Below are 19,495 nucleotides of genomic sequence, written 5' to 3'. Positions count from 1 at the left end.
TGGACAGGGTTGGGCCCGCCCCGAAATCTCAATGGTGATGATCCATCCTTTACCCTCGCCGTGGCTAAGGCTCGGGGGGCAGCTCGCCCTCGAGGTCTAACCAACTCTGTCGAAATGGGCCCGCTCTTCGTGTCGGCTCGTTCAAAAGACGGTGTTTATTGTAGAGGGAAGCTGTCGGAGCTGAACGAGCAGAATTCGGAGAGAATAAGGAAGAGGAGACCTGACATTATTTCAGGAGTTTTGCCGCTAGGTCCAACATGTCATCTTGAATGAGATCCGTGGATTCGCGCGAATAAGGCTTGGACTTGTGTGGCAAGGAGTTTGGGTCTAGATGGATCTATCTCGAAATCTAGTGTGGGAGGCCGGTGCTATGCCATCGGCTTGTTGGGCATGGTCCGGTGTGGCAATCGGCGAGAATCAGGAGGGAAGACAATCGGCTAAATCATCATAAATGGAATCGGCAAAATCGAGTTGGGGAATTTCTTCATTGATGAGCCAGATTTCTTACAGAGAAGAGCTGATTGCCCTCAAAAGAGAAGAACAGGGGGATACATTGCCCCGTCTGCTACTGCTAGTCCTATGCTAAGTCCCTATCTAGGGGCCGCTGCTGCCCTCGTCGTCGTCGTCACCGTCGGCGCCACCGCCGGTGCTACTCCCCGCCGGCTCGTCGTCGCTGCTCCAGCGGCCGCCGATAGGACCCTCGTCGTCTTCGTCCTCTTCGTCGGCGTCGTCGTCACTGTCGACGTCGCTGAAGTTCCCGGGCCAGAGGTGGCGGCGTTTGGCCGGCGGCTCGTCGGAGGAGCTTTCTTCATCCTCCTCCTCCTCTTCCTCTTCCTTCACCTCCTCGGAGGTGGTGAAGTCCGCCCAAGAGAGACGGTCGTCTTCGCTCTCCTCCACTACTTCCTCGTCAGCAAGGAAGCGGAGGTCGCTCTCCCCGTCGGTTTGGGATTTGTCATCCTCGGACCAGACGGAGGAGTCATGGTCCTCTTTGTCCCACTTCGTCGGGGCAAGGATGTCATACGCCGCTTGTGTACCCCACGAGGGCGTCGACTCTCGGATGGAAGAAGACACGTGGGAAGGATCCGACGAAGAAGAAGAGGAAGAGGAAGAGGACATGGTTGCAGGGGAGGGTTTTTTTGGAGCACTACTGCGGAAGGGGTAAAGAAGAGAACTGTTCGTTGTGGCTAAATAAAAGGAGGTGGGGGTTTTAATTTCCGAGCAGTTCTCGAGGACATGGTGCCAAAACTGTCAAATCGTGCAGAGAAGTTGGGAAGGCAAGTCGTCATGATAAGGCGTGCTGCGACAGTTCCGCTCTGCTGTGACACGACCCCTCTGGGGAAAAAACAGAGTGGTTTTGAAATTATCATTACCAAAACCAGGGGGGCATGTGTTATCACCAGATTTTGGCTAAATCAGGAGGTGGGCCGCGATCGAGATGGGCTTGGGAGATTACATATGGAAGAAGTATGAAGCGGCCTGGCACGGAGAATTTGGGCTAGTTAGCCCGTGTATCTTAATATAATAGATTGTATACCGGTTTAGAAGTTAGATTTTATCTCGTGCACGGTTTGGTGCACGCCCACATTAGAAAGTCCAGGGGACTATAAATATGTACCTAGGGTTTATGGAATAAACAACAACTCACGTTCAACCCCAAAAACAAACCAATCTCGGCGCATCGCCAACTCCTTCGTCTCGAGGGTTTCTATCGGGTAGCGACATGCTGCCTAGATCGCATCTTGCGATCTAGGCAGCACAAGCCCCACGTTGTTCATGCGTTGCTCGTATCGAAGCGCTTTTGATGGCGAGCAACGTAGTTATCATTAGATGTGTTAGGGTTAGCATTGTTCTTCGTTTAAGCATGCTTACGTAGTGCAACCCTTGCATATCTAGCCGTCCTCGCGCCTATCTCAGGCGTGGGGGCGGCACCCCGCTTGATCATTATTTAGTAGATCTGATCCGTTACGATTGCTCCTTGTTCTACAAGGATTAGTTTAATATACTGCAATAGTTTGGCCTTACAAAGGGGGAGGATCCTGTGGCACGTAGGGTGGCGTTCGCAAGTCCTAAACGGGATGTTCCTAGGATCAACTTCATGTTGGTTTTTTGGCCTTGTTTAGGATCGGCTTACGAGCACCGTGCGTGGCCATCTGGCCCAACCTGGAGTAGGATGATCCGATTATGTGGTGAAAACCCTAAATCGTCGTAGATCTCATTAGTTTCATCTTGATCAAGCAGGACCACCAAGTATTCGTACACCCCGTACGGATCATGGGTGGATCGGCTCTTTGAGCCGATTCACGAGATAACCTCGAGAGCCGATCGAGGCTCGTATTTAACGTTTACATGTATGCCCTGCAGGAAACTAAGCGAGGCAATCTCATCACCTTCCCGACCAGGTATAGGTCAGGTGGCACGCCCTGCACTTCGCAACGCCGCGTGTGACCAGAAGAGCATTGCGGGCCGTCGCTCGGAGGGGTCTCAGCCAGCCGCAGCTCTAGGCTCCCCCCGGCTCTACGGTGTTGACAAGGCCGCTGCCCGCCGGTGGGTTTTGGCAGTCAACAGCTGCATGTTAAGATAGACATATTGAATTGCCCTCTAGTGGGGTTTTGCTTTATAAGGGATATAGATAAGACTTATAAATTTAGTAAAAATTCAACTCTTTAAAAATTATATTCTCTCTGTTTCAAATTAGTTGCCGCGGCTTTGGTCATGTTTGGTCTATATATGCATGTATCTAGGCGTGCTTCAAGCTGTATGTCTGCTCATTTTGAAAAAAAGTTGTGTCAACTAATTTGCGCAGAGGAATACCAATCTTATGGAAAAAATATAAACGTCTACAATATTAAGTCAATATCAATACATCCTCAATAAAAAGTATATTTGAATATGTATTAATTCAATATTTTCAATATTGATATTCTTATATATTCATTAAAAATATTTGACTTTTGACTGAATTCATATGCTTTTTTTATAATAAAAAAGCGTTACTATGTTAATCCATGGTTTCCCCGCGCCTTCCAACTCTTGGCCAGCCATCGAAAGCAAGGAGATTGGCACACCAATGTCTAGGGTTCCTAGAGGCTCACTTACTCTCTTCTTTTAAATGGAATGCATAAAATTTTATTAACTAACCCATGTCCAATCCAGTCCTTTGGAGTTATTATGTGTGGATTATTTTTCTAGTGTGAAAACATTTCTGAGGTTTGATTTAGACCGGGATTCGATACTTCCTAAACCCAATCCAGACCAGGATTCAGCGTGCAAACGACAGATTTGTCTAACATTTACGAGTTCAAGGTTTATAATATTTTTTTTCCTTCAGTGAACAACTGGTTCTCGGGTCGAGAATTTGATGAGTGCTGAGCTTCTTGTCTAGGAGTAGAGTTTTAGATGAGGATAACATCCAAAAATGTTAGCTCGAATCTGCGCAACTAAGATCCAATCACCAAAATAATTACACACTAAAACGTCACGACATTAGGCATAAATTGTTATGTCCGTGGTGAGAGTTCTGAAACCATTTTGAACTTGTCCTTCAGCGCCATATTATTTGATTGTATCACACGCGCAAGTTTTCAATCTCGTATTTGTGGAGTGGAGACTGGAGCGATGAAGGCATGAATTGACTGGTGTGGATCCCAGGATTTACTAATTTGTAGTGTAGGCACATAGAACAACTTCCGCCAGCTTTGTTTGGTATTTGCATGAAACCAGTTTTTTGTAAGTGTTTTGCTAATTTATAGTTGACTTTTAAATCGTTGGATTGCATCAAGATTTGCATGATAGTCATGGTTGCAACTTGCAACTGAGATTTTACTGCTTACATATAAGTTGCAAATGAGAAAAATTCCTTGGACCGTTGAATTGCTTTATGATTCATGTCAGTAAGTTGCAATACTTGTTGCAGCTGAAAAGGCTACACATCCTTAGATTTACTTTGTAATTCATGCTAGTCATGACCTGTAACATGGATTGTAAGTGAACTTTGATGATGACACCCAAATTAGTCTTTATATTTTTTCTAGATTTTTTCCCAATAAAGTTGATGATCATAATAAGTGTTTTCTAAATTTGAACTAAAACATGACACTTATCGGATAAGAGGGAGTAATAGATTCGACGAACAAAGGAGGATTTCACAAACGAGCACCTGTCAGCATGCAAGGGATAGGATATAGTGAACGACTCGAATGATATAAAAATAGCTCTAGGTAATACGTTACACCCGTGACTTCCTTTACTCTAATTATCTAATTTGTCCCTTCTAATTAACACGAACAAGAACATATATTGATCATGCGGATCAACACCGTAGCTAGCTAGTACGTCTTGGACTCTTCACGAAACCGTGCGCGCATGCAGCCTCTTGCTCCTACGGTGACACCGCTGTCAAATTAAACGAAAATTAAGATCGTATCAGAGCACATGCAGCCATGGACAACACACCATTAACTAAAGTGGCCCGGAGATATTAGCATTACCTGAAGACGGCGACGTCGCAGGACTAAGCAGCGGGCACAGGTGCCGACGCCACAGGACTAGCGGCGGAGGGCACCAGCGCCGGATTGGGCGACGACGGTGCTGGAGTATCAGCAGCGGGCGCCAGCGCCGGAGAGGGCGATGACGGTGGAGGCGCTGCCAAAATCCATCACCAATAATAGATTAGCCAATCTCCTTGTAAGCATATTATACCCACACAAAAAAAAACAGTGAAACAACGGCGAGCGACATCATACGAATACGGCAGACGGAATTGGTAATGCTGAGTCGAGGGAGATTTTGTGGAGTGTCTTACGCATGTAGGCGTCGCAACCGAGCCACGGCGTGGTGGGCGTGGCCCTCTTGATTCCGCACTTGGTCGCGACATCCAGGACGTGCGGGATATACTGGGGGTATTCCCTATCCCAGCCGGCGTTGACAAGCTGGCAGTAGCACGGCGGCGAATAGACGAGGGACTGGAAGCCATTGCAGCAAGAGGCGGGTGGCGTCGGCATTCTCTCGTCGATGAAGTACTCGACGCAGGTCATGAAGTCCATGATGGACAGCAGGCACTTGACGGTGATGTTCATGGTCCGGTTCGGGTCCCCATAGGGGTTGTAGTCCCTGAGGGGCGCATGCTGCCCCAAGATGACCGAGGAGAAGAGATCGTCGATGTTGATCACGGTGGCAGCGGCAGGGGCGGCGGCGGCGAGATTGATTCCCCTGGACGCTTCAGACGACGCGACGGCTAGGAAGAAGATGGCGAACAAGGCGATCGATTTGGTGTTGGAGAAGGGCGCCATCTTTGCTTCTTTTCTTGTTTGCTTTTTTACCTTTGTGTGGAGGAGGAAGAGGAATGGTGCTAGATTTATATAGGCGCACCGCGTAGAGGCAACAACAGAATTTCAGCTGATCTCTAGTTAGTTCAGATCGATAGGTTGTTTGGTTAAAATCGAGATTTGTACCGAAGAAACAGAAACCATGTTTTACCCTAAGTCCTCTGCCCACGAAACAAACAATAAACTTGTTTGGATTTTGTCTACCTAACCCACTCTGGATCATTTTCGAACTCGATTCTAGTTGGAAAAAAAAGCTATTCCGCGCTCTGTTTGGAAATCATCGCAATCATGTTTGGCGCTTCTTTCTGTTTTCTCGATTGCTACTTAAGTTGTCGCTTCGGTTGCAATATACTCCCTCCATTACATGAAACATTTTTTAGATTTGCCAAACATAATGGTTAGATACGTCTAAATTTTAACAAATTTAAAACATGTTTTATGGAACGGATGGACTATATCAGACAGGGGTGACAGTTGAGCTGCCAGTGCTAGTTCTACACCCAACTCCCCAGACGCTGGTAGGGAAGACGGCGTCGGCTACTTTGGTTCTCACTGATCGGATTAGGGTAGACGACGTACCTGAGCCCCAAGTGAAGTCTAGCTGTAAGAGAAATGCCGGATTTTAGGTAAATATGGGGAGTACGAATTAATTTTGAGAATACTCGGTGCCCTACAGTTTGTAACAAGATAAAGAGTTCAACACTTCCGTTACACTTAGGCTCACATGTATTGTGTTTTCTAACCAGCTAAAAAGCCTGTCACGACGGGGAATCACTCACACGAGTTGTGTTTCCTACCGATTCCATATTAAACTCTACATTTTGTTTTTCTTAGGTAAGTTCCCTTTGCTGGGTTAGTCACGTAAGCTGAAATCGATAAATCTTTCCAGCTACTACTTTTTTTTAATTTTGGGAAAATATCTACATATTTGGAATTGTTGATTCAACAAAGTTTGCAATATATGGAACAAAGCTGGAATGCGCACGATAAACAAAGATGGTAGAAGTGTATTACATCAAGTTTCTTCAAAGTGAAAATCTCTAGCTCCACCACTATCATCTTGGGATTTCTCCATATCACTGATTATGAAACAGATGACCAGACCTACAGGAGCTGAACTTACCACATAGGTTTTGTATAAGGCTCATGAGTTTATCACCCAAAGGGTGAGAACCAAAGATCCTTAAACGAGTTGTCCTCAAGGACACATCTCTTGTAAGATAGACCGCAGGACATGTTTTGCCATCGAATCGAAGAGGGAAAAGAACAAAATAATGGAAGTATGAAGAGTAAGGACTACTAGATCTAACGTAAAGAGCGAAGTATGCAAATTATTATTCCATACATATTGACTCTGCACCTTACACCGCTAAAGACACAAAACCAAACACAAATAATAAGTTAAACTATGTCATACTTACTCTATCTCGGCAAATAAGGCGTATAAATATAGACAAAAGTCAACTCTTATAAGTTTCACCAATTTATAGAAAACGTATTAACATCTACAATACCAAATCAATATCAATACATCCACCATAAAAAAGATATTTTTAGAGGGTATTTGTAACGTCCCGAGACCGGGCCTGGACGAGACAGCTGCCGCACGCCTATAGACCGAAAAGCCTATACACACGCAAGGCTAAAAATGCAGTGGATCTCTGGAAGCTCATATACAACATATTTACAAATTTCTTTACAATTACACCAAAATTACAATTATATTTCCTAAGTCGCTTCCCACCCGCTGGCACAGCCTAAACTTCCAACGACGAGGTCTTCCCCTAACGACATCTATGTCTAAAAAAACATTGGAAGAACGAAAGAAAATCATGCCATAGGTTATGCATATAGTAAATATGCATGCACAAGGCTTTCAAGAACCAAATGAAGATACAATTTGGACAAAACATCAATTAAATCAAGAAAAAAATGGTTGTCCAAATTATATCAAAGAATAAAATCAACACAAGATTGACTCCAAATATTTATATCATTAAAAGAAGCTAAACCCCAAAACAAGGAATGAGATAACCGACTCCCAAAGAGAGCAATGTTCCAACAAATAGATCAAACCCTCAACACTTTTCATGATGGCACAAAGTACCGAAAAGAATTATCTTCCCAAATATAAATGCATGAAATAAGAGATGTGATGATGGGATCATCAAGAAAGTGTTCTACCAAATATAGGAGAGCTCATCCAAGATTAATGTATTATTTAGAATTTTTCATTTGAATATAAAAAGCACACGACTAGGATCATCATGCTACCAATATCTAATAAAACACTAGGAAAGTTCAATTTGATAAAAGATATATAAAAGGCAAGAAAGACACATGGGAGTTAAAAACAATTTCTTGGCAATAAATTAGGAACTAAATACAAGAGCCAATGTAAATATGAGAAAAAATTATCTACCTCATAATATATTACCAATTATAGATGGACAAGAAGTATTAGGAAATATTTTCCCATGGTAGTAGTAAATATATCCAAGATCATATTTACAACAAATAAAGCATATGAAAAATGATAAGAAATAAACAAAATGCCAAGAAAGATATGATATTCTTGATAGCCTTATACAGTTAAACTATCAAACAAGCAATGATTAGAATAACTTTAAGCAAATGATATTACACCTTAGATGTATAAGTCCACAATTTAGGAAAACCCTACCAAGAATATATATCACAAATAAGATCCACAAAGATATTAGCAATGAAGCCATTTGAGCAAAGTGGACCTTGTTTGAACAAACATGCCACATAGAAACAGGATAATTTTCAATATCAATACTATGGGACACAGCCTCAAATATACACATTTCTATTGCTTGTAAATCTAATATAGAGAGGAGAACAACGCAGGAATCAACAACTTTATTTAGAAACCAAATGGGTAAAAACTTTATCATCCAAATGGGTAAAAACTTGGTACTTTATTTAGAAACCAAAGAGTAAACTAAAAGAAAACTAACATGCTACACTAATGGCTGTGAGATACGCCATTTTTTATCGCGCTTAAACCCTTAGCTATGTCAAAAAATTGACTAATTAAGTTTACCTCTTAACTTGCCACTAATAACTAATTAATGCAAAGATGTGCACTCTTTTTGGATGATGTGCAGGAAATCAAGTCATACTAAATAAATCTGCAATTACTGAAGAAATCGTGTCAGAAGTATGGCAAAGTTTACTACGCTCGAAGAGGCAGTTCCAGGGACTTTAACGGGCATCGGTACGGGCAAGCCCTGCCCGTACCGTCCGCCCGAACCATGTGTCGCGGCCTTCCTGAGGTCAAATCCTATAAGTTTCGTGAAGTACTCGACATCAAAAAGAGAGTCATTCGTCGCAAAATAGAGCCACCATCCATCAGATCCATCTGCACCACACCGAAGGAGATCCACCACCATAGTTCATCCATTCAATCTCCAATCTCCTCCATAGCCATAGCCATCACCATTGTAATAGAGATCTCCTTGAGAATTGGCAACCATTGTAAGAATATTGTGATTTCAATCTAAGTATTTGCCACAATGATTTCTATCTTTGTTATTGATCTTGATATTATGTGTGTGTAGTCCTCACGGGCTGCGGGTTGGGGTGAATTCTCGCAGCGTTTATGTGCATCTAATCTGATTATATGTGTATGGATTGAATAGGAGTTTTGCAATCTTGTATCATTGTCTCTTTGCCTCGTTTCGATGATCTGCAGGTACACATATCATTTAGATCGATCAAGGGAAGAGGTGGGATGAGTGGCGAACGGCGTGCTACCACGAAACCCCGGTGATAGAAAGGGGAAAGTAACGGTACATGTTTAGTGATTCATTCGGGATCATGGCACAATCATCTAGCTTAATTTTTTTTTGTCTGTATTCATATTCTTAATAACTATTCTTGTTGCGGCTGTGAGGACAGTGGTTGGACCAAGAGGCTCTTGTCATCTCTGGCTTTAGGAGCAAGAGTATTTACGGATGTGCTACTCACAAATCTTTTATCTACATTTTATTTTTGACAATATGCGCTTTAATTATATATGTATGCATAGCTGCAGGAGGTCAATTTTCATCATTGAACACAACCCCCTTAAAAGTAACTAGAAAGGTCCGTAAAGATAAAATAAATAAGCTAGCAAGTCTTATAGACGTTTCCTTTACACCATTTTAGCAGTGCAAGGTTCGATTAAACCTAGGTCTACTAGAGATAAACTTATCATACTAAAATTCGTAGTTCGGATCGAAGGTAACATTCAACAAGCATGCATAGGAAAAAATAAAAATATATAAATAAAAACATGATCCCCGCAAATATTTAAAGTGATCATGAAGATAAAACTAGAACATGAGTTTGAAATAATTACTTGAGATATTTGAAAGAAGAGAGGGATGCATGAGCATCCTCAAGCTTATGATTTTTCTACGTCTAGTCATCTACTTCTTCCCCATCATATCATGTTACTCATCTCAAACAAAGAAATATTTTTATCTCCATAATACTTCAATTTCTACAAAATGGTTAGTTCTCCAAACAAATGATATGATAATTTATACGAAGATGGGAACTATAGAAATCATTGGGAAAGAATTTTATTAAAGAATCTAACATATATAAAGAAAGGAAACACTCTTGTTTTACTGTAGGGAAGATTTTTAATGATGTAGACTTTGCAATGGTTCTATTGGCGTGAACAACACATGTTCAAGGTCGACCCCGACTTCTCCATTGCTCATCTTTCTCATTTATTCTTCCATAGTTTATTGGCGTGAACTAATTACTATGTAATATTAAGCAAAGATATTTTACAATTTAATAAGGACATAAAGGTGTGCTCAAATTAAAAGTTACTTGAAAGCATATGGAGCACACCACAATGTTTGAAACCATTAACTTTTAAGTCTCATGCTCTTCCATTGTTAGGAGTTAGAGATGGGTAGGTACTCCATTCTCCCCCTCTTGTTCTTCTTCATGCTCTTCTTGAGGTTGCATGGGCATTAATACGTCTCAAACGTATCTATAATTTTTGATGCTTCGTGCTTGTTTTACACCAGTTTGTATATGTTTTTCTCATATTTTGTTGCACTTTTATACATTTTCCGGCACTAACCTATTAACAAGATGCCACAGTGCCAGTTCCCTGTTTTCTGCTGTTTTGTATTTCAGAAAAGTTGTACAGGAAATATTCTCGGAATTGGACGAAACAAAAGCTGAAGTCAATATTTTTCCGTAACGAAGACAGAGTCCAGAGGGGGGACGAAGAAGAGGCGCGGGGCGGCCAGACCATGCCTAGGCGCGGCCTGGCCTGGGCCCGCGCCAAGGGGTGGTGTGGGCCAACCTGGCCTCCATCGACCTCACCCTTCCGCCTACTTTTTCATGATCTCGAAAAAAACCTAAACACCCGAGCCTCCATCCACAAAAAGTTTCGTTGCGGCCGCTGATGGTGCTCCGGTGATGGCGCCAGACAATCTTGTTGGCAGTTGTTGTGGAAGCGGTTGGGAAACCCCAAGAGGAAGGTATGCTGAGCACATCAACAAGTTTTCCCTCAATATGAAACCAAGGTTTAATCGACCAGTAGGAGAAAGGCGTGACTTCTGAATGTGTTGCTGGCTGACTAGTGGCAGGGCGCACTACCGGCGTCAGCAGCAATGTGGAACCTGCACACAACACAACCAAAGTACTTTGCCCCAACTTGCAGCGAGGTTGTCAATCTCACCGGTTTGCTGAACACAAAAGACTAGACGTATCGAGTGGAAAGAGATGTTTACAAAAAGTAAACAAAACATGGTTGCAGTGGAATTTATTAGTAAAGGAAACAAGACCGGGGTACATAGTTCACTAGAGGTATCTCTCCAAAAAGATAAATAAAATGTTGGGTGAACAAATTACAGCTGGGCAATTCATAGAATATCGACCAATACATGACAAGATGATTACTGTGAGATTTGATATGGGCATTACAACATAATATATAGACCGTAATCCAACTGCGTCTATGACTAATAATCCACCTTCAGGTTATCGTCCGAACCCCTTTCAGTATTAAGTTGCAAGCAACAGACTATCGTATTAAGCAATGTGTAAAGTAAATAATAGAATTACCCTCGCATAAAACATTGTTGTTTTCTCCCTAGTAGCAACAGCACATCTACAATCTTAGAGGTTAATGTCGCTCTCCCAGAAAACTAGAGGCATGAACCTACTATCGAGCATAAATACCCCCTCTTGGAGTCACAAGTGTCCACTTGGCCAGAGTTTCGACTAGCAACACAGAGCATGCAAGATCACAAATAACATATGACATGAATATATAATCAATCTCAACATAATATATAATATTCATCGGATCCTAGCAAACGCAACATATAGGATTACATAAAGATGATCTTGATCATGTAGGGTAGCTCACAAGATCTATACATGAAGCACAAAGTAGAGAAGACAACCATCTAGCTACTGCTATGGACCCATCGTCCAGGGATGAACTACTCACGCATCACTTCGGAAGCAGGCATGGCGATGTAGATACCTCCGGCGATGATTTCCCCCTCCGGTAGGGTGCCAAGAAGAGATTCAGAACCCCCCGAGATGGGTTCTGCGATGGCGGCCACGACATAACTTTTTGTGGATGGAGGCTCGGGTATCCAGGGTTTTCCCGAGAAGATGTATAAATAGGCGGAGGATTTAGGTCGGTGGGGTGCCTGGTGGGCCCAGACCCCCTTGGCGCGGGCCATGCCTAGGCCACACCATGGGGTGGTTTGGCCGCCCTGTGGCGCCTCTTCGACCCCCCTCTGGACTTCGTCTCCGTTTCGGTAAAATATTGACTTCGACTTTTGTTTCGTCCAATTCCAAGAATATTTTTTGTACAATTTTTCTGAAATACAAAAATAGCAGAAAACAGGGAACTGGCACTGTGGCATCTTGTTAATAGGTTAGTGCCATAAATCATGTAAAAATGCAACGAAGTGTAAGCAAAACATATATGAATTGGTGTAAAACAAGCATGGAGCATCAAAAATTATAGATACGTTTGAGACGTATCAAGCATCCCCAAGCTTAACTCCTGCTTGTCCTCGAGTAGGTAAGTGATAACAAAATAATTTTTGAGGTCACATGCAGCCAACACAATCTTGATCAAGCATGTAAAGCATTGTGATATGGAATCTAAGTACTCTAACATAGGCATGATAGATATAATTCGATAGAACTTAGCAACTATGTTATAACATGAAGAGTAACTCAAATAATGGATCATAAATGATAGTGCATTGAAAGCAAACATAACAAAGTGGTACTCAACATGTCCTTTATGGAATAGCAAAACATAAATGCTAGGACACCTTCAAAGTTAAGAGGGTGACTAGATACAAGTAATTCAAGAACAAGCAATAGCGCAATCATGAATTAATCAATAATAATTTTGAGACTATGCACATTGCACTAAGAATGACAACGGTGCTCTCTTAATTGGTGCATAAAGTAGAAGGTGAAGAGTCAACACAAAAGTAAAAGAGACTCTTTGCAGAGTAAGCAAGATAAACAAGTTTTATAAACCTTCCAAAAAGTATGGTACTTATTAGCTTTGAACTCTCATTGCCCCTATCATAAGCGTCTTGAATGGTTAAAGTTAGTGTGAGTCAAATATGAGCTATATGCTTGCAAATCACAAGTTGAAAATCTAATGCCCCTTCAATGCGAGTACCTAAACCTCATGCTACTCAACTTAGGCCCCAAATAAGTTCTTGTCATTGTAAGTATATGTGTATCATTGAGAACCGCGAACGGGGTACCTCTTGCCCGATGATATGGAGGTACTCTTGTGGAGCAATCCCATGCCAAATGACAAGACAAACAGACAGTGAGCACCCCAACAAAAAAATTATTTACTATGGGTATAGCTTTTTATTGCAAATGCTTCATAGAATGCTCACTATGGCTTAGCTGTAAATTTTCACGATGAATGATGTATGGCTTAGATTAGCGGCCCAAGCGTTTCTCTAACTCATATACAAACTCCATGGAATTATAAGTTTCCATTTTATTTCTCACCGCTAGGCATCCATAAACAAAAGAACACGACATCAACTAAATATAAGTGCAATATCGAAAGTGTTCCCCATGAAAGCATGGTTGTACTAACTCCGAACTCGCAATTTGCAAACATATAAACTTCATAAGATAGGCACAATGATCAAATTTATTAAGTGCAATAAATTAAATGTGCCATCAAGTTTGTGAGAGCTTACTGACTAATTTTCTCATGCCAAGATTTAATTTGGAAGATAAATAAAAACATGATGAATTACTTGGAATAGCAATAATGCTATTAGGTAGATATGGTGTACACAATTGGCAAACTTTGGTTTATGGTGGTTGGATGCACGAGTAGAGTTCATACTCAGTACAGGCGGAGGCTAGCAAAAGACTCGGAGCGACGAACTAAGAGAGCAATAATGGCCATAATCATGCATAGAGACAAAATATTATCAATCAAAGCATAAAGTGATATTACAAGTCAAAAACTAAATGATCATAGAGGCTTTAGTTGACTGGTTATAGTAATAACATTGTGTAAGCATGCGCCAAGCCCAACCCAATAAAGTATCAAAGGAGAATACCACAATATTATACTTTTATGATAGAAACAATACATGATTCTTTTAATGGCACATTATGCACTCTCAGTCAATTGAAACAAGTCATGCTACAGCAATAAATACTAAGCATATGACAAGAATAACATCCAACATGATATGCCAAAGTCTATGCCACAGTCTAGACAAGCTACCTTTTGCATCACTATAATCATGAAATATTTTACTCGTATCCAACAACAATCAACTTATTTGAAATAAATCTCGGAGATGAAATTCATTATGGACCACAGAGATAATCATACATAAATAAAGAATACTAACGAGCTCTGAATAAAATTCAAAGTGAAAGAACAAGAGCTAAACGCAGTACCAGAAAACTGGAACACTCGCAGAACAATAACAGCGAAAACTAGAGCGTTCTATGCAATTAAAAAAGAGTGGGTCTTTCTCCAAAACAAATGTGTCGGGATCCAACATATGCTACAGCAAAAAAAATTGAACTAAACAAAAAACAAAAATAAAGACGCTTGATACGTCTCCAACGTATCTATAATTTCTGATGTTCCATGCTAGTTTTATGACAATACCTACATGTTTTGCTCGCACTTTATAATGATTTCATGCATTTTCCCGAACTAACCTATTAACAAGATGCCGAAGTGCCAGCTCTTGTTTTCTGTTGTTTTTGGTTCCAGAAAGGCTGTTCGGGCAATATTCTCGGAATTCGACGAAACGAAGACCAAACATCATAATTCACCGAGACGGACCAGGACACCAAAGGAGAGTCGGAGGGGAGGCCTGGGGCCCCCAGACCATAGGCCGGCGCGGCCTGGAGGGGGGCACGCCGCCCTATGGGGTGGGCCCCCGGGCGCCTCCTTGCGCCGCCTCTTCGCCTATAAGACCCCTCGCGACCTAAAACCTCGAGACGAATTGACGAAACTCCAGAAAGACTCCAGGGGCGCCGCCGCCATCGCGAAACTCCGTTTCGGGGGACAGAAGTCTCTGTTCCGGCACGCCGCCGGGACGGGGAAGTGCCCCGAAGCCATCTCCATCAACGCCACCGCCTCCATCATGCTCCGTGAGTAGTTCCCCCATGGACTACGGGTTCTAGCTATAGCTAGTTGATACTCTCTCTCCCATGTACTTCAATACAATGATCTCATGAGCTGCCTTACATGATTGAGATTCATCTGATGTAATCGGTGTTGTGTTTGTTGGGATCCGATAGATTGTTACATTATGATTAGTCTATCTATAAAGTTTGTGAAGTTATTGTTGCTGCAATCTTGTTGTGTTTAATGCTTGTCACTAGTGCACGAGTGGCATGATCTTAGATTTAAGCTCTATACTTATTGCTTAGATTGTATCTACAAGTTGTTTGCACATGTCTATGTCCGGAACCCGAGGCCCTAGAGTGACAAAGAATCGGGATAACTGGAGGGGAAGGCGTAGGTATGAGGATCACATGTTTTCACCAAGTGTTAATGCTTTGCTCCGGTGCTCTATTAAAAGGAGTACCTTAATAGCCAGTAGATTCCTTTGAGGCCCGGCTGCCACCGGCTGGTAGGACAAAAGATGTTGTACAAGTTTCTCATTGCGAGCACGTATGACTATATATGGAAAACATGCCTACATGATTAATAATCTTGATGTTCTGTCTTAATGCTATTTCAATCCTATCAATTGCCCAACTGTAATTTCCTCACCCAACACTTGTCACTTGTTATTGGAGAGTTACCACTAGTGAAGATAGCTGGGAACCCCGGTCCATCTCTCATAATCATATACTCGTTCTATATGTCATTGGAAGTAGTATCAACTATTTTCTAATGCCATTGCCTCTGTGTTACATCAAGTATCGCTGTCGTGTTACTCGTTACTACTGCTCTCATATTACCGTCGCTTTCACATCACCCATGTTACTAGTGCTTTTCCAGGTGCAGCTGAATTGACAACTCAGTTGTTAAGGCTTATAAGTATTCTTTACCTCCCCTTGTGTCGAATCAATAAATTTGGGTTTTACTTCCCTCGAAGACTATTGCGATCCCCTATACTTGTGGGTTATCAAGACTATTTTCTGGCGCCATTGCCGAGGACGAAGAAAAGTTACACCACAAAGATTTCTAACTCCCACGTCAACTGCACGCCAGCAAGATATTTTCTGGCGCCGTTGCCGGGGAGGCATAGCTCTACTCATAAGTTCACCCGGGGAGTACACTCTACCTCTCTCTTTGTTTTTATTTTATTTTATTTTGTTTTGCTTAGTTTACTTTTGTCTAGTTTATTTGTGCTTAGTTTATTTCTGTCTAGTATTATTTTGCTTAGTTTACTTTCGTCTAGTTTGTTTTTGTCTTGTTTTATTTTCCTCATATACCCGAAAATCCATAAAAATTTGAAAAACCAAAAAATTAAAAACTGTTGCTATGGGAGAACCCACAACCTATTTGGAGCTTATTGAATTATAGAATAACTATAGAGAATCAAGAACGGGTAAAGTTATGAGTGCTGTGATAGAAAAATTGAATACAATTGCTAAAATCTTGCTTAAACGCCATGATATAAACTGTTGCTCTAAACAGGATACTAAACATCTTAAATTTCAATGTGGCTTTAGTGAGGAAGTTTTAATTAAGAACTATAATTGGAATAGCTATATTCATTTTGGGTTCGAAGAGGTAGAACAATTTGTCTTACTTATGGGAGCCTCTGAGATAGAATCCTTCATGGCTAAAAATTATGAAACTTGTGTTGCTTGTAAGGACCTTAAAGATTATGTCTCTTCTATCCTTAATTTTTGCATAGAAAGTTACATCGATAATCCTTATATCATTGATTATAAAGAGAGACTCATTAATGCACAATAATGCACTCACAATTTGCAGGAACCAGTGGAAGAAGAAATTGATGAACCTGAAAGCTCATTGGATGAAAAAGAGGAGGAAATTGATGAACCTGAAAGCTCATTGGATGAAAAAGAAGAGGAGAGTGATGAACAAAAGGAGGAAGAATGGATTAGCTACCCATGCCGACCTTCTAATGAGAGTAACTCTTTATCTCTTACACTATTTGATTGTCCTCCATGCTTACCAAAGGAGGATGAATGTTATGTTCATGTGGATTCTCTTGAAATATTCCCTATGAGTAAAACTTGTGAGAATAATTATGCTACTGTTATCTATGATAATCCATGCTATTTTGATAAATCTTATGATAATGCTTTGTTTGTGCCTGATGTCGAAATGCATGGTACTAATTTGTTTAGCAAATGTTTATGATAAATCTCTAGATGATGGTCCTATGTTACTTGATAATATTAATTGTACTACTAATAAAAATGGGATTGGAGAGGTCTTGACTTTATCTAGGAGTCCCATATCTTTTGAGATTGATCAATCATCTTGTTATATTACTGATAAAAGTGGGTTTGAAAGTTTTAATCCCATTATTTTTGAGCTTGATAAAAATTATGTGTTTGTGAATCATGGAAAGCATGCTGTATGTGATAGTTATATTGTTGAGTTTGATCATGAAGCTACTGAAAATTATTATGAGAGAGGAAAATATGGTTGTAGAAATTTTCATGGTACTAAAACACCTCTCTATATGCTGAAACTTTTGAAGTTACTCTTGTTTTATCTTTCTATGCTTGTCACTTTGTTCTTCATGAATTTATTTGTGTACAAAATTACTATGCATAGGAAGTGGGTTAGACTTAAATGTGTTTTGAATTTGCTTCTTGATGCTCTCTTTTGCTTCAACTCTTATTTCTTGCGAGTGCATCATTAAAATTACTGAACCCATCTTAATGGCTATAAACAAAGCACTTCTTGGGAGATAACCCATGTCTTTATTTTGCTACTGTTTTGTTGTGTCTTGGAAGTTGTTACTACTGTAGCAACCTCTACTTATCCTTATTTTATTGCAATGTTGTGCCAAGTAAATTCTCTAATAGGAAGTTGATACTAGATTTGGATTTCTGCGCAGAAACAGATTTCTATCTGTCACGAATTTGAGTAGGTCTCTCTGTAGGAAACTCAGAAAAATCTGCCAATTTTCATGCGTGTTCCTCAGATATGAGCGCAACTTTCATTAGTTTTGAGTTTTCATATTTAAGCAACGGAAGTACCTCTTAAAAATTCGTCTTTACTGGTTGTTCTGTTTTGACAGATTTTGTCTTTGTTTTTTGCATTGTCTCTTGTGGACTTTAAGTGAGGCTTTCTAGACGTGGAGAGCTGTAGCTAGTGTTTTATTGAGTTCTTGCAATGTGTCACTACAGGACTAAAGTGGATTAAAGTTTTTTTTTTTTTGAGTACTAACCCCTCTAATGAAGTTTATGAGAAGTTTGGTGTGAAGGAAGTTTTCAAGGGTCAAGAGAGGAGGATGATATATGATCAAGAAGAGTGAAAAGTCTAAGCTTGGGGATGCCCCCGTGGATCATCCCTGCATATTTCAAGAAGACTCAAGCGTCTAAGCTTGGGGATGCCCAAGGCATCCCCTTCTTCATCAACAACTTATCAGGTCACCTCTAATGAAACTATATTTTTATTCGGTCACATCTTATGTGCTTTACTTGGAGCGTCTGTGTGTTTTTATTTTTGTTTTTGTTTGAATAAGATCGGATCCTAGCAATACTTGTGTGGGAGAGAGACACGCTCCGCTTTTTCATATGAACATTGGTGTTCTTCATTTTACTTTTAATGTTCATGACAAAAGTTGGAAGCTATTGCACTTATTGTTATTTGGTTGGAAACAGAAAATGCCTCATATTGTCTTGGATAATTTGATACTTGGCAATTGTTTTGAGCTCTCAAGTAGATCATGTTTCTCTTGCATCATGTAGTTTAAACCTATTAGTGGAGGAAGTGGGTAAACCGACTCAACATAAAGTAAAAGAAAGGCCCAGGGATTACTATTTTTGTGCTAGAGCTTTTATTTTGAAATCATATAGAAAGCATAAAAGTAAAGTTTTGAGAGGTGTTTGTTGTTGTCAACGAATGGTAGTGGGCACTCTAACCCCCTCATCAAACAGACTTTCAAAGAGCGGCTCCCATGAAGGACGTTATCTCTACCAGCAAGGTAGATCATCCCTCTTCTCTTTTGTTTACACATGTATTTTAGTTTTTATTTATGGATGACACTCCTCCCAACCTTTTGCTTACACAAGCCATGGCTAACCGAATCCTCGGGTGCTTTCTAACATTCACATACCATGAAGGAGTGTCTATTTGCAAAATTAAGGTGCTTACTGATGAATCAGGGCAAAACATGTGAAGATAATTATTAATTAAGGTTAATTAATTGGGGTTGGGAACCCCGTTGCCAGCTCTTTTTGCAAAATTATTGGATAAGCGGATGAGCCACTAGTCCATTGGTGAAAGCTGCCCAACAAGATTGAAAGATAAAACACCACATACTTTCTCATGAGCTATAAAACATTGATACAAATAAGAAGATAATAACTTTTGAATTGTTTAAAGGTAGCACATGAAGTATTTACTTGGAATGGCAGATAAATACCACATAGTAGGTAGTTATGTTGGACACACATGACATAGGTTTTGGCTCAAGGTT

Source organism: Lolium rigidum, chromosome 6 (assembly GCF_022539505.1).
Source record: "Lolium rigidum isolate FL_2022 chromosome 6, APGP_CSIRO_Lrig_0.1, whole genome shotgun sequence".
NCBI classification, from domain to species: domain Eukaryota; kingdom Viridiplantae; phylum Streptophyta; class Magnoliopsida; order Poales; family Poaceae; genus Lolium; species Lolium rigidum.
Note: the sequence above shows the minus strand (reverse complement) of the source record.